We start from the raw sequence: 13,190 nt of genomic DNA on the forward strand, positions 1-13,190 counted from the left end.
GACTGTTCAGGGTGGGGCTGCTGAGATTATCAAAGATGGGGCAGGCAGACCACTCCGGCTTCCAGATCTGGGTCTTTCGCAACTTATCTGGGTGGCCACTTATTTATTTATTCAGATCAGGCCCTCCATTTCACTGAATTACATGTGTTTATTTCACGCCTCTGAGCCTTCACTCCATTTCTTTTAAAAGAAGCAGAGAAGGGCAAAATACAATGTCGCAGTTCTGCTTAATCCGGTGCAAGGCTTAAAAACCAGACTTTCCTCAATTTCCTCATTCGTTGAAATGGAGACGACATAAGGAAACCACTAGAACAGTAGCATGCCACGTCATTTAGGGGCTGAAACGTGACACTATTTAAGGACAGCTGACCCCTGTTAGGCCCTTAAAATACTGAGCACCTGGTTTGTGGTGACCCCGCCATCATTGAACGTTAATTGAGTAAGTTCGTTCCTTAAAGACGCATTTATACATTGCCGCCTACAGATGGCGCCAGAGACCGCGATCCGCGGCCTAGGGCCCAGAGCACTTTCTGGTCTGGCGCACAGGCTGCTGCTGGAACCCCACATGTCTCAGCCTTCGACCTTCTCACTCTCGCAGGACACACTAATCACGCACACGAGCCCCTCACCTCTCATTCACTCTCTCTCACACGCACTCGCACACTCTCACCTGTACCGTCTCTCTCTGATACATGCTCTAGAAGTTTCTCCCAATATAGAGCATTAAGTAGCCCTGGCAGATCCCATGGCCCGGAAGCCTAAAACACGTGCTCTGGCTCCTTGAGAGAACATATGCTGACCCTTTCAGCTGGCGCTTTGCAGGACTTCTCGTGCCCGTCACCCACAGCACCTCCAGGCCATCAGTGGGCCCAGTCCCCGTGACAACCATCCGGCTCCCCGTGGGTTTCCAAGAAGCTCCCACTGAGAAACTGCTTTCAGGTCTTTTGTCTCCTATTGACTGTCTCTCCAAATCTTTATCCTACTTTTAGGGATAATGCTTAAACAGTAAAATATTATTTAATTATTTTACTTAGTTTGCACACTTACGATTCCAAAGCCTGGGGCTGTCAGGAAGGGCTTCTGAGAGATGCCGTCTGAGCTGATGGGAGGCAAGGGGGGAAGCTGCCGAGGAGGAGAGGTAACAGGAGTTACAACCACTTCTTTACGGGCACTTTCTGTTTGTCAGATGTTTTCTCGGACTGTTACTGCTTCTCTAATCAGAGTATTACTGAGAAGGAAATGAAATCAGAGGTTTGAGGGTGGGGACTTAAGAGGAGATAGAAGAGCTGGGGCTGGAACCAGTCTCGCTGTCCAGCCGGGTACTCTTAACTTCTGGGCGTCCTCCTTTTCTGAGGCCTCTGCATCCTCAGAGGCCTATGGGGTGCCAGGAGATCCACTGCTAATGTTATAAAAGGAGATGAGGCCAAGATCCATCTCCAGGAAAATCCATGAAGGTCACTAGACCTGGGCTGCCCAGTACTGTAGCCACCAGCCCCATGTGGCTGCTGAGCACCTGAAATGTGTCTTATCTGAATTGAGATGTGCAGTGAGCGTAAAATGCTTCAAAACTAGATTTTGAAGACGTTATAAGAAAAGTGATTTCAACTATTTCATTTTGAGATCTTTTAAACATTGATGACTCATTGAAATAACATTTTGCCAAATAAAATTATTTTGACTTGGTTCCTTTCGCTCTAGTTTAATGTGGCTACTAGAAAATTTATAATTAGATATGTGGGTTACATTCTCCTGGACATCCTGGTCTAGACTCAGAGACCCTCCAACTTCCATCAGCTGGTCCAACTCGGCTGTGGCTCAGATCCCCAGCAGCAGCTGAGAGGTTGAATCAGTCAACGGGGGAAACTCGGTTCACCATGTGGTAGAGGACTCCAACCAGGATCTGATTAAGGAAAAAGAGCATCATCTCTCCAGCCTGGGTGCTGAAACCTAGTCCTGCCCACAGCTCCTGGAGCAGAGGGCCCAAGGGTCCCTAAGTGTACACACTAGGTCTGGGATTGAGCTGGCTTCGGCAACACTTGCTATATTAATAAATTACTCCATTCCCCAAACTTTGTTCTGTCATATTTGCCTTTTGTAGAAAACTGAGAAGCAAAAAAGAAATTACATAAGATTGGACTTGCCTCTCTACTAGATCCTCCTCTGGCCTCCAACTCCTTCTGAAGGTGATTCAGCTCTTGAGTGAGATCCACCTACAAGGGGCTTTTAATTTTTTAAATTTTTTAGAAGATTCTTAGTTACACATTTAATGAGACTTGTATAGGACTTGTACAGGGTAAAATCTGTAAAACTTTGCTGAAGGATGTGAAAATTGATTTTTTTATTGAAGTATAGTTAATTTACAATATTAGTTTCAGGTGTACAGCATACTGATTCCATATTTTTACAGATTATACTCCATTAAAAGCTATCTATTCTATACATAATAGTTTGTATTTCTTAATCCCTTAATCCCATACCCTCCTCCCTTCCCTCTCCCCACTGGTAACCACTAGTTTGTTTTCTATATTTTGAGCCTGTTTCTGATTTGCTATATACATTCATTTATATTATTGTTTAGTTCCACATATAAGTGATATAATACAGTATTTCTCTTTCTCTGTCTGACTTATTTAACTAAGCATAATAAATACCCTCTAGATCCATCCAATTGTTGCAAATGACAGAATTTCATTCTCTATGGCTGAGTAATATTCCATTGTATGTATATACCATATCTTCTATAAGGGGCTTTTTATACTGAAGGATCTCTTCCCACCCTATTCATACCAGGCCTCTTTAATCTGATTGTATTTTGATTTACTTCTAGCAAAAATGAGATTTTTACTAAAGACAAAGAAGTTACCACAAACATTCTTTATTGAAGTAAATTATCACAAGCATTTTTATTCAACATTTTAAATGAATTGCACGTGCATTAATTAATTACAATTCATTAATATTACTTCATATATATTTGTAAATATGTCATGCTTAATCTGTAAACCACACAATGGTAGGTAAAATTCTCATTTACTCTGACTCATACATTTTTAAGATTAAAACATTCAGCTTTGCTAATTAATATTGACCCTTCACTAATACCTGATGTAAATTCTCACTTCAGCTAAACTATTTAGAATATGTGGGTCCAGTTTGATGGACACACAACGTATTTGCTAAGGAATCACGTGGTACCAAGGGGAGGTGAGATGGGATTTGGCCGTGCTTAATTCCCATCCTATGAGATAGATTCTTCGTCTTGATTTTATTGTCAGTCAATGACTAGAAAGAAGATATTGCAAATTGCCACCTTGTTTTACTGTGCATTAAAATGTAAGAGTGAAGATGTAGCAAAAATCATGAAGCTGATTTGAAATAGTTTTGAGATTCAAAATATGAGGTCATAATGGCAGTTCATAAATTGTACATATTTTAAATATCCATATTACTGAACACTCAATGAAGTTTGAGAATTTGTTGTTGTTTTTAGACACTTCCCCACATATTTTGACCTTCTTTCTTCATATATAAAAAAACATGGACAGGTTTTAGTTCTTGAGTGACAGTTGCAGACATATTTAACATTTGATTAATGAAGTAATCATAAAAGGCTCCAGCCATCTCACAGCTACCCGCTAGGTGGCGCTATGTCAAAGTCTATGAAAGGATTTGGCTCTTCCCTGTTCTGATCCAGGTTTCCTGCCTCCTAGATTCTACTTTCTGAAATGCTCACCAGAAAGCAAGGACCCATCTGATCCTGTGACGGCTCAGTTTTGTAGACATTTCTGTCTCTTGATAAATAGGATATCCTGACTATCTGCTCCTCACAAGATTATTAAAAATTACAGCAGTTTAAATTCGTAGGTAAATGTTCAGCCTTCCTTCTTCCTGGAGACCTTTCACCCTGAGTGACATGGCAGAACTCCGCCGCACCCAATGCCTGGATCAGCTGTTCCTTCTTCTAGGAACCGTTCCTTTTGTCCCAAGACAAAACACTGCTTTATGTTGCTCTCCCAGGACAATTTATAAACATTTCTAATAGAATCTGTTACCATTTTTATCTGGATTGGTGTGGTCTTAAAAATTCTTTAATGAGACAAACTTAGTAGAAAGCTGAGTCTGTGGCCTTGATTTTGGATATGAAATACAAAGATATCCAGCAAAAAGTAGACAACAAACAATTACCGTTGGATTGACAGACAATTGTATGTAATAATTTGAAATCAATCTGACTTCCTTCATATTTTCTCCTGATTTTCATCCTCCCCACACTCTCCTGGTCCTCTAGGTGTCATCTAAAACAATAAAAGAACTCAGCTGGCCTCATACCTCCAGACCCTGAGTAAGGAACCCAGGTTAGCCAGAACAGACTTCTGACTTACAGAACTGTGTGATAATAGATGGCTATTGTGAAAGAGGAAAACAAATATCATATATTAACGCATACATGTGGAATCTAGAAAAATGGTTCAGATGAACCGGTTTGCAAGGCAGAAATAGAGACACAGATGTAGAGAACAAACGTACGGACACCAAGGGGGGAAAGTGGGGATGGTGGTGGGGGGATGAACTGGGAGATTGGGATTGACATATATACACTAATATGTATAAAATAGGTAACTAATAAGAACCTGCTGTATAAAAGATAAATAAATAACTAATCTCCTATTAAAAAATGGCTATTGTTTTAAGCTGAAAACAAAATTTGTGAATTAATAATATAATTTTATTCATTGATTAAGTGGGTGGTATTTATCCACTCATATTTATTTTATAACCCAGACAGACGTACTGTATGTTACTTTGTCCATTGTTTAATTCATTGAAGACGCCTAGAGAAGACAAGGCTTGTTTTCAAAGCTTGACCATGGTGTAAAAAATTAATAAAGGGAAACCTCAAGTAAATAGAGTTGGGAGACCAGAGGGGGAGCTCTCGTGCCCTGTGACCATAGCAGAGCCCAACAGGAAGAAGAAAGACTCCTCTTCTTTCCTGGCAAGACTCAGCCAGTGAAAAGCTGTGAACTCTTGACTAGAGCCCTCCCAACTTCTTTGTCCCCTCTATAAAAGCATTCTCCTTCCCTTGCCCCTTGGGGACTTACACAAAGCTCACCATGGTGGCCGACCCTGAACTGCAATTCTCTGCTGACCCCGAATAAACCTGTCTTTGCTGAAGAAATATCTGGTAGTCTATCTGTTTCAAGTTAACACTTTCAGAATATATAAATGCCAAGGTTTTCTGATTTAGAAAGTACCCATTTTGGCCAATTAGTTTCTATTTATTGTCTCCTCTGATGCTCATTTTTAAAAATCTGATTTTTTTTTTCTAAAGACGAGTTTATCTTTAAAACACATGTGGGGTTTTATTGTACCTAGAGATTTTACTGTGGGCTGGACTTTTAAAAACTGCAATAATAAACAAGTGCAGAGTTTTAAAAAATCATGAAGCTGTAGCAAGCAAACTTGACTGTACATCATACAAAGGAAACTGATATGAGTTGTGGTACAACAATGAGAAGGGGCAATATTAAGATTATATATGAATTATTTGTGATTTCCTGAGAAGTAAAGACCACACTTATCATTATTCTTGTGTATTTTCAAACATTTCCAAACTTGAAATGAACAAAGGAAAGCAAGTACAAAACACATAAGATGCCAACATTGAGAAACAGTGGTTACATTTGACTTTTAGGTTCATTCTACCATATATATTTCCCAGTCTCTGTGGGAGAGTGGAAACCTAACTTTGATGGGCACTAAATACCACACAGAGATGTCCTAATCACAGAGAAAAACCATTGCAAACTCAGGAATAACTCAATGCTCTGGAAGCACCCCATAGATCAACCCCACCTCAGCACCGAGAAACTCTCCTGCCTTTTGTTTCAGTGAAGCTGAGCCCAGACTGAGTCCTGGTCTTTCTCCCTTATTACAGTAGTCTTCAATATCATCTTCCTTCCCTATTTAACTCTTTTGGGTGCAATTTTTAAAATTAATTAAGTAAGTTATTTATTTATTTATTTATTTATTTATTTATTTATGGCTGCACTGGGTCTTCGTTGCTGTGCCTGGGCTTTCTCTAATTGTGGAGAGCAGGGGCTACTCTTCCTTGCGGTGCACAGGCTTCTCATTGCGGCGGTTTCTCTCCTTGCGGAGCACAGGCTTCTAGGCACGCGGGCTTCAGCAGTTGGGGCACGCGGGCTCAGTAGTTGTGGCGCACGGGCTTAGTTGCTCCGCGGCATGTGAGATCTTCCTGGACCAGGGCTTGAACCCGTGTCCCCTGCATTGGCAGGCGGATTCTTAAACACTGTGCCACCAGGGAAGTCCCTGGGTGCAATTTTTGCTTTGACGAAAGTAAAATGTATTACAGAAGTCTTACAGCAATATAGATTTTCTTACCCTTTGTTCTTTATGTTATAGTTGTCATATGTAATACCTCAGCATGAATTGAACTTGACCTTCTGAGATTGTGGTGTAATTTTTTCCTTCAAAAGTCATACTTATAGTAAAAGAATTTAAGAGGAGAAAACTAAGCTATCTCATTTATCCAGATGCTACCCCTTCTGTGGCTCTTTCTTTCTTCCTGAAGTTCCAACTTTAGGAACTCTTGTGTCATTTCACTTCAGCCTGAAGAAGTTCCTTTCCCATGATTTTGTATCTAGCCACCTGATAATTGACTATTTTGTCTTCTTTCATCTTCATCAGCCTTTGTTTTATTTTCATTTTTGTTTTGCCTTCAATCTTTAAGGATATCTTGGCTACATCAGTATCCTGCGGTGATAGTTTTCTTTCAGTAGTTTAAAGATATTATTCCGATCTCTTCTAGCCTCCGTTTTCAGATGAGAAATCACGTCTCGAAACTGATATTCTTTTACATTTAACTGACTGCATTCAAGGTTTTTCTTCCTCTTTGATTTTTAGCAGGTTGATAAAGATGTGTCAGGTTGAAGGTTTTCTGATTTTATTTGAGATGAATGCCAACCTCGGACACTCCTCAGGTTGTCAGAAATCACGAGTTGTCATTGCCTGTATCTACATGTGAGGTCACAGCCACTGGAGAGAGAAGATAATTTAGCAGGTAGACCGAATCCTTGGCCCAATCAGAGAAGGCACCCACATTTCCCATTTGCATTTAAGTTGGTTTATGTCTGCTCTTTCCACAGTCAATAAAACCTTTCCCCAGAAATCCTTCTTGAACTCCCAACGTAGGACCTAGGAACTGGGCCTAGATGAGATTTTTCAATACCCAACCTGAAGAAGTGGATTATTTCCTTATTTTCATAAATGAAAGTATAGCCTGGGGTATATATCTTGAACAGACTGTCCAATATATATTTCTGTGATGGAAATGATGTATATCTGTGCTGCCCAATATGGAGGCAACGAGCTCCATGTGGCTCTTGAGCCCTTGAAATATGACCACATTTCTCCTGCCACATGTAGAAATTCTAACATTTTGAAGATACTGAATTAAAAATCTATTATTTACATTGACTTCACCATTTTCATTTTCCTGGTGTGTTCATTAGAAAATTCAAAATTACATATGTGCCTGGCATTATGTATTTTTTGGTGAGCAGTGATCTAGAGGATGGAAATGTACGCCTCATTCGACTCCTTAAACTTAACCCCACTCTGGGGCAATGTCCCAGCCAGGCAGAAACTGCAGGTGGAGCTGGAGACCTTGAAAAGTTTGGCTATACTTCCAACCCAGCCCAAAGCCCAAGGATGATTCTAGACTTCCATTCTGACTCGTGCATTTCAGATCTTTCTGGGTTTGGACCTGGTATATATGTCCCTCCTAGCCCGCCCTGGCTTCCCCTTCAGTTGTCACCCCATCAGGATCTGGGTGGCTTAGGCACTTCTGGGTTTTTTTGGGGTTTTTTTTGTACTTCTGTTCTTAGCGGCTCTTCCCTCCAATGTTACCAGGCGGGAGGGCAGGCGGACGCACAGGCACTGATGCCGAAGCTGCCACCTCGGGCGGCGGCTGCTGAGCCAGGTACCCTGCTCTTCAGCTTTCCCGCTCTGGTGGCCGGGGACCCATCCTGTACAGTTAGAGCCGGCCGAGGGAGAAGGGGCAGCTGCCCTGCCAAGAAGCTCATCACCCTCAAGGCAAACACCTCCAACCCGCAGACCCTGGGAGATCTGGAAGCACCTATGCAGCCCCAGGTCCTCACGTGTCCTCCGCGCATGCGCCATCCCTCTGGAACCTTTGCGCGCACCTGTTCCTCATGGGCCCCGGGCACGCCCGCACATTCTTCGCTCACAGGTTCCAGAGCTGCGTCCTAGCAACAGGTCAAACAATGCGCACTTCGCCTTTGGCCGAGTTGGCAGCTGAAGGAGAGCGCTCGGAGCCCAGCTCTCTGTCCAAGGACCGACCTCACCCAAGTTCTCTAGGGGCAGTTACCTAGGCAGGCCCTGCCCCTCACCCCCGCCCAGGGCACTGGGGGACCAGCACCTCCCAGGAGGGCTCGGCCGCCCCCAGCCTGCTCCCCGCGCCCACCGACTTCCCATGGCTGGCCCGGGTCACCCAGCTGTTCATGGCCCGCTATCCACTCGCAGGCCAGCCCACAAGTGTCCAGTGACTGTGCATCTGCGCTTTGCCACAGCGTCTCTGAGACCACGTTGCAGCATCCCGCAGACCCTGCGCTCCTTTCTGGGGCTCCTTATCGCCACCTGCAGGCGAGGCCATCGGAAGAAGGCGGCGATGGGTGCTCACACCTCCACGACGTCCCGCAGCTCAGTGTCTGCAGTGGACACAGTCCCTGTCAGTGCGGCGCGGGGGCAGCCAGTGCCGCCCACGACACCCAGGTGTGTTCCGAACAGTAGTCGGTGCACAGAGGAGACGGCATGGAGGGTCCTGGGAGAGAGCGGGAAGGGGATGGCCAAGCAGGAGGAAGTCCCCACAGTCCCCGGGAGGAATGACGACCGCAGAAGCGGCCCCGGGGGCACCGGGGGCACACGATCTGCATTTAGGCCCCTGGGGGTCTCTTTCTTCGTGCCCAGGCCTGGACCTCTGCAGATACACCTCGACGCCAAGAGCGCAGAAGACAGGTACAAGAGGAAACTCCAGATCTCTTTTATGAGGTCCTGCCGCCAAAGAAACGCCATCACGAGCTCATATAGCTCCACCCGAGGTTTCCCGCCAGTGCAGAGAAGGAGGGGTCCCGCCATACCGCAAGGGCTGCCCCAGAAGTCCTCAAAGAAAGGGAGCGAGGAGGGCCGTCCATCGCCCTCTGCAGCTCCGGTGGTTTCCCAGAGCAAAAGCCAGCCTGACAAGGATGCAGAGGCAACAAGAGGGCAAAAACGGACCTGGAGGAACTGCTCACCCACATCTGACAGTCCCAGGCCCCGAAAACGCAGGATTCCTCTGCTGCCGCACAGGCGAGGGGAGCCTCTGAGGCTGCCCTCACCCCCTGAGCTGGGTTTCCGGGTCACCGCTGAACACCTAGACGCGGAGAAGGAAGCAGCGCTCCGGCGCATCAACATTGCATTGCGCTGTGAGGTGAGACCCAGGCCATCGGGGGCCTCGGCGCCACGCAGCCTTCCTGTCCCTTCCCCCTGCCTGCCGCAGGGGCTGCTTCTCCGCCAGCCGTCCCTCCAGACCCCAGTAGGGATCCACCGCTGGAGAGATGCGGTAGGAAGCAGGACTCCCCAGCCCCAGTGGACATCCCGGCATCCGCTGGAGGGGCCTCCTCTGTGCATCCCTTGTCTGGGAGGCAGCACAGCTCACCCGGCCGCCTCTTCTCCCTGCCGCAGCCTCTTCCAGGCACCTCTTCACACTCACGGCCCTCAGCCCCTCTCACCTTGCTGACCCCCGCTTCCCCCCCAGTATCAGGCAGGGCTGGCCTGTGTGCTAGGCCCCCAGATCCCTCCGCCCCTACTCCCTCCCCCGTGCCAGGCATGGCCGGTGCGATCAGAAGCCTGGCTCCTGACTGGCCCGCTCCTGCCGCTGCTGCGGCTTCCCTTCCCTGCTTCAAGTTGAAGCTCATCTCGGGGCCTCCTACGAATGGGGCAGGAGGAGGCCGTTTACAGCCCAAGGCATCCGTCACAGCTGCCGTGGATGCCAGACCTGCCTTCCCTGCAGCTCCCAGCACCTCCCGAATGGAGTCCCGCACACCCGTGTGCGTGGGGTCTCGGGTCTTCACCCCACAGAGCCTCCCTCCCGTCACCAACCCTACTGCCCCCACCCCCAGCCTGCCCATTATGTGTACTGTCAGTTCCAGACCCTCAACCAGCACATCTGCAGGCCTGGCTCCCCAGGCCGCTTCTGACCCTGAGGTCACCCCCATGGACACCCCTCCACCCTCCCAGCCTCTCCTCTTGGGGTCCGCCCCTGGCTCCAATGGGAACCTCTTCTTGTCTTCCCAGGCCCTGCAGACGCCCCCCCAGTGACAGCACGTCCTCAGTCACAGTCACCAGCGGCCTGCCTGCACTCAGGTTCTGCGGCCCCGCCCAGACTCTGAGGTTTCCTCTTCAGCCTGGAGCCACTACCCAGCCCATCTCTGGGGCCCCTGATGGGCAGCAGCGAGGAACCACCGCCTGTGGCAGCTCTCCCCGCCGTAGAAAACGGAAAGCTCCAGCCTTAGCCTCTGCTCCGGGCCCCCCAGCTTCCGGCAGCCCCACACAAGCATCTTCTGGGAGCTCATCATCCACAAATTCCACCGTGGGCACCCATGCCAGCACCCAGCTGGGTTTTGGGAGCGGAGCGGCTGCCCGAGATCTGAGCTGCATCTTTGCAGCTCTCAGCCTCACAGCAGGAACCAGGGGGCCCCCGAGCACCACACACAGCAGTGGGGAAAGCGTGGGCCTGAACTCCTGGGGCCCTCCTCACCAGAGCACCCCCATGGTGACCACGGGACCCAGCGCTAAGAATAAGCCTGGGTTTGGACGCACTACTGCCCCCATCTTAAGTCACATCTCTGGGGGCGCGCCCAGGCAGGGCTCCCCTACTTCCAGCGGAGGGCCCAGCCCACGCCAGCCAAGGCTGCCTGTAGGGGCATGTCGGTTCCGGCCTCTACTCCTAGTAGCCCCGCCTCCGCGGTGGGCACAGCAAGGTGCAGCCTTCCTGTTAGGGCCCCCTCATCACCTGCCCAGGGGACATAAAACCATTGGGCCATCGACCAAGTCATTCTCCTCCAGGTCGGGATTCATTACCTTGGGGTGTAAGAGGAGAAAGTTGGCCTGAGCCAATAATTCTGGGGAGAAGCCATCAGTGTCCACCTCCTCCCAGGCTGGGCCTTGTGTGGACCCTGTTTCCATGTGAAACGGACATCTTAGCCCTAACCTCTGTAATCCTGGAGCAAACTGGGCACCCAGAGATACAGCATTCCGTTCCCACCCCCGGCCTGCAGTCTTCCCCCCAAAGGTGGGTGGTTTGAGGCTCTTGTCCCATCCCAGCGGTCAGAGTCCTCAGGACAGTAGACAGAGGCCCTAGCCTCGTCTCCTTCAGTCCTGGGACAAGGGGATGCCCCCTGTTGCCTGGAGCTGACTCCTCCCCTCTCCCTGTTTTCCTTCCAGAACCCTTGTGCTGTGTTCATAACTTATAATAAAGTTTTGTTCTTGTTTATTTGCATAATCCTCACCTGTCTGTGATCTGTAGATCAAGTGCGGAAAAGCACTGGCTTGTATGAGTGGTAACATGGAAAGCCAGACCTGTTTACCGTTTCCTGTGACCCTGCTCATGGGTTGTGAAGAGTAGCACAACAAGATGGCTACAAGGGCCCTGTATCAAAAGTGTGTTTTGAATTTAAATGATGCAGTCCAGAATAAAATGGGCCCTGGGGGAGGGGTAAACAGGGAGGATCATCCTTGTCTGTTGTAATTGCTGCTTCTCACCCACCTCTCTGACCTGGAAGGGGCTGGATCATCCCGAGCATACACCAGCCGCCCATACTCTACACGTTTAGTCTTTTCTAATGTAGCAGTTTCTTTGACTTTTTTTGTTTTGCTTTAATAAGTCTTAGGCAAATCACCTACATACACGTCTCACTCAGAGAGTAAATGTCCATACAACCTAAAGCAATTTACAGATCCAGTGCAATCCCTATCAAAATTCCAATGACTTTTTTTACATAAATAGAAAAAACAATCCTAATATCCGTATGGAACTGCACTAGACTTCAAAAGCCACAGCAATCCTGAGAAAGAAGAACAAAGCTGGAGGCAACACTTTTCCTGATTTCAAATTATCCTACAAAGCTATAGTAATCAAAATGGTATGGTACTGGTATGAAAACAGACACGTACACCAGTGGAACAGAATCAAGAGCCCAGAAATAAACCCACACACATACAGGCAACTAATTGACAGGGATCCAAGAGTACTCAACAGGGAAAAGATAGTCTCTTCAGTAAATGGTGTTGGGAAAACTGGATACCCACATGCAAAACAATGAAACTGGACCCCTATCTTACACCATTTGTACAAATTAACTTGAAATGGATTAAAGACTTCAATGTAAGACCTGAAACTGTAAAACTCCTAGAAGAGACCATAAAGAGAAAGCTCCTTAACATTGGCCTTGGTGATGATTTTTTGGGTATGACCAACAAAATCACAAGCAACAAAAACAAAAAGCAACCAATGGGACTACACCAAACTAAAAAGCTTCTGGAGAGCAAAAGAAACAATCAACAAAATGAAAAGGCAACCTAGGAATGGGAAAAAATATTTGCAAACCACATGTATGATAAGAGGTTAATATCCCAAATCTATAAGGAATTCACACAACTCCATAGCAAAAAAACCCCAAATAATCTGATTCTAAAGTCGGCAAGGCAGGGGACTCCCCTGGTGGTCCAGTGGTTAAGACTCCACGCTTCCACTGCAGGGGGCACGGGTTTGATCCCTGGTCAGGGAACTAAGGTCCCGCATGCCATGCAGTGTGGATTAAAAAATAAAATAAAATAGGCAAAGCAAGACTAGGAAACAACTCAGTGTCCATCAACAGGTGAATGGATAAAGAAAATGTGAGAGAGATATATATAATGGAATTTTATTCAGCCACATAAAAAGAAGGAAATCTGCCATTTGTGACAACACAGATAGACCTTGAGGGCATTATGCTAAGTGCATTAAGTCAGATGGCGAAACACAAATACTTATGAGATCACTTATATGTGGAATCTTTAAGAAAAAGAAAAAAACCTCACAGATACATAGAACAGACTGGTGGTTGTCAGAGGTG

Source organism: Balaenoptera physalus (assembly GCF_965194825.1).
Source record: "Balaenoptera physalus genome assembly, chromosome: 12".
In the NCBI taxonomy this organism is placed as follows: Eukaryota; Metazoa; Chordata; class Mammalia; order Artiodactyla; family Balaenopteridae; genus Balaenoptera; species Balaenoptera physalus.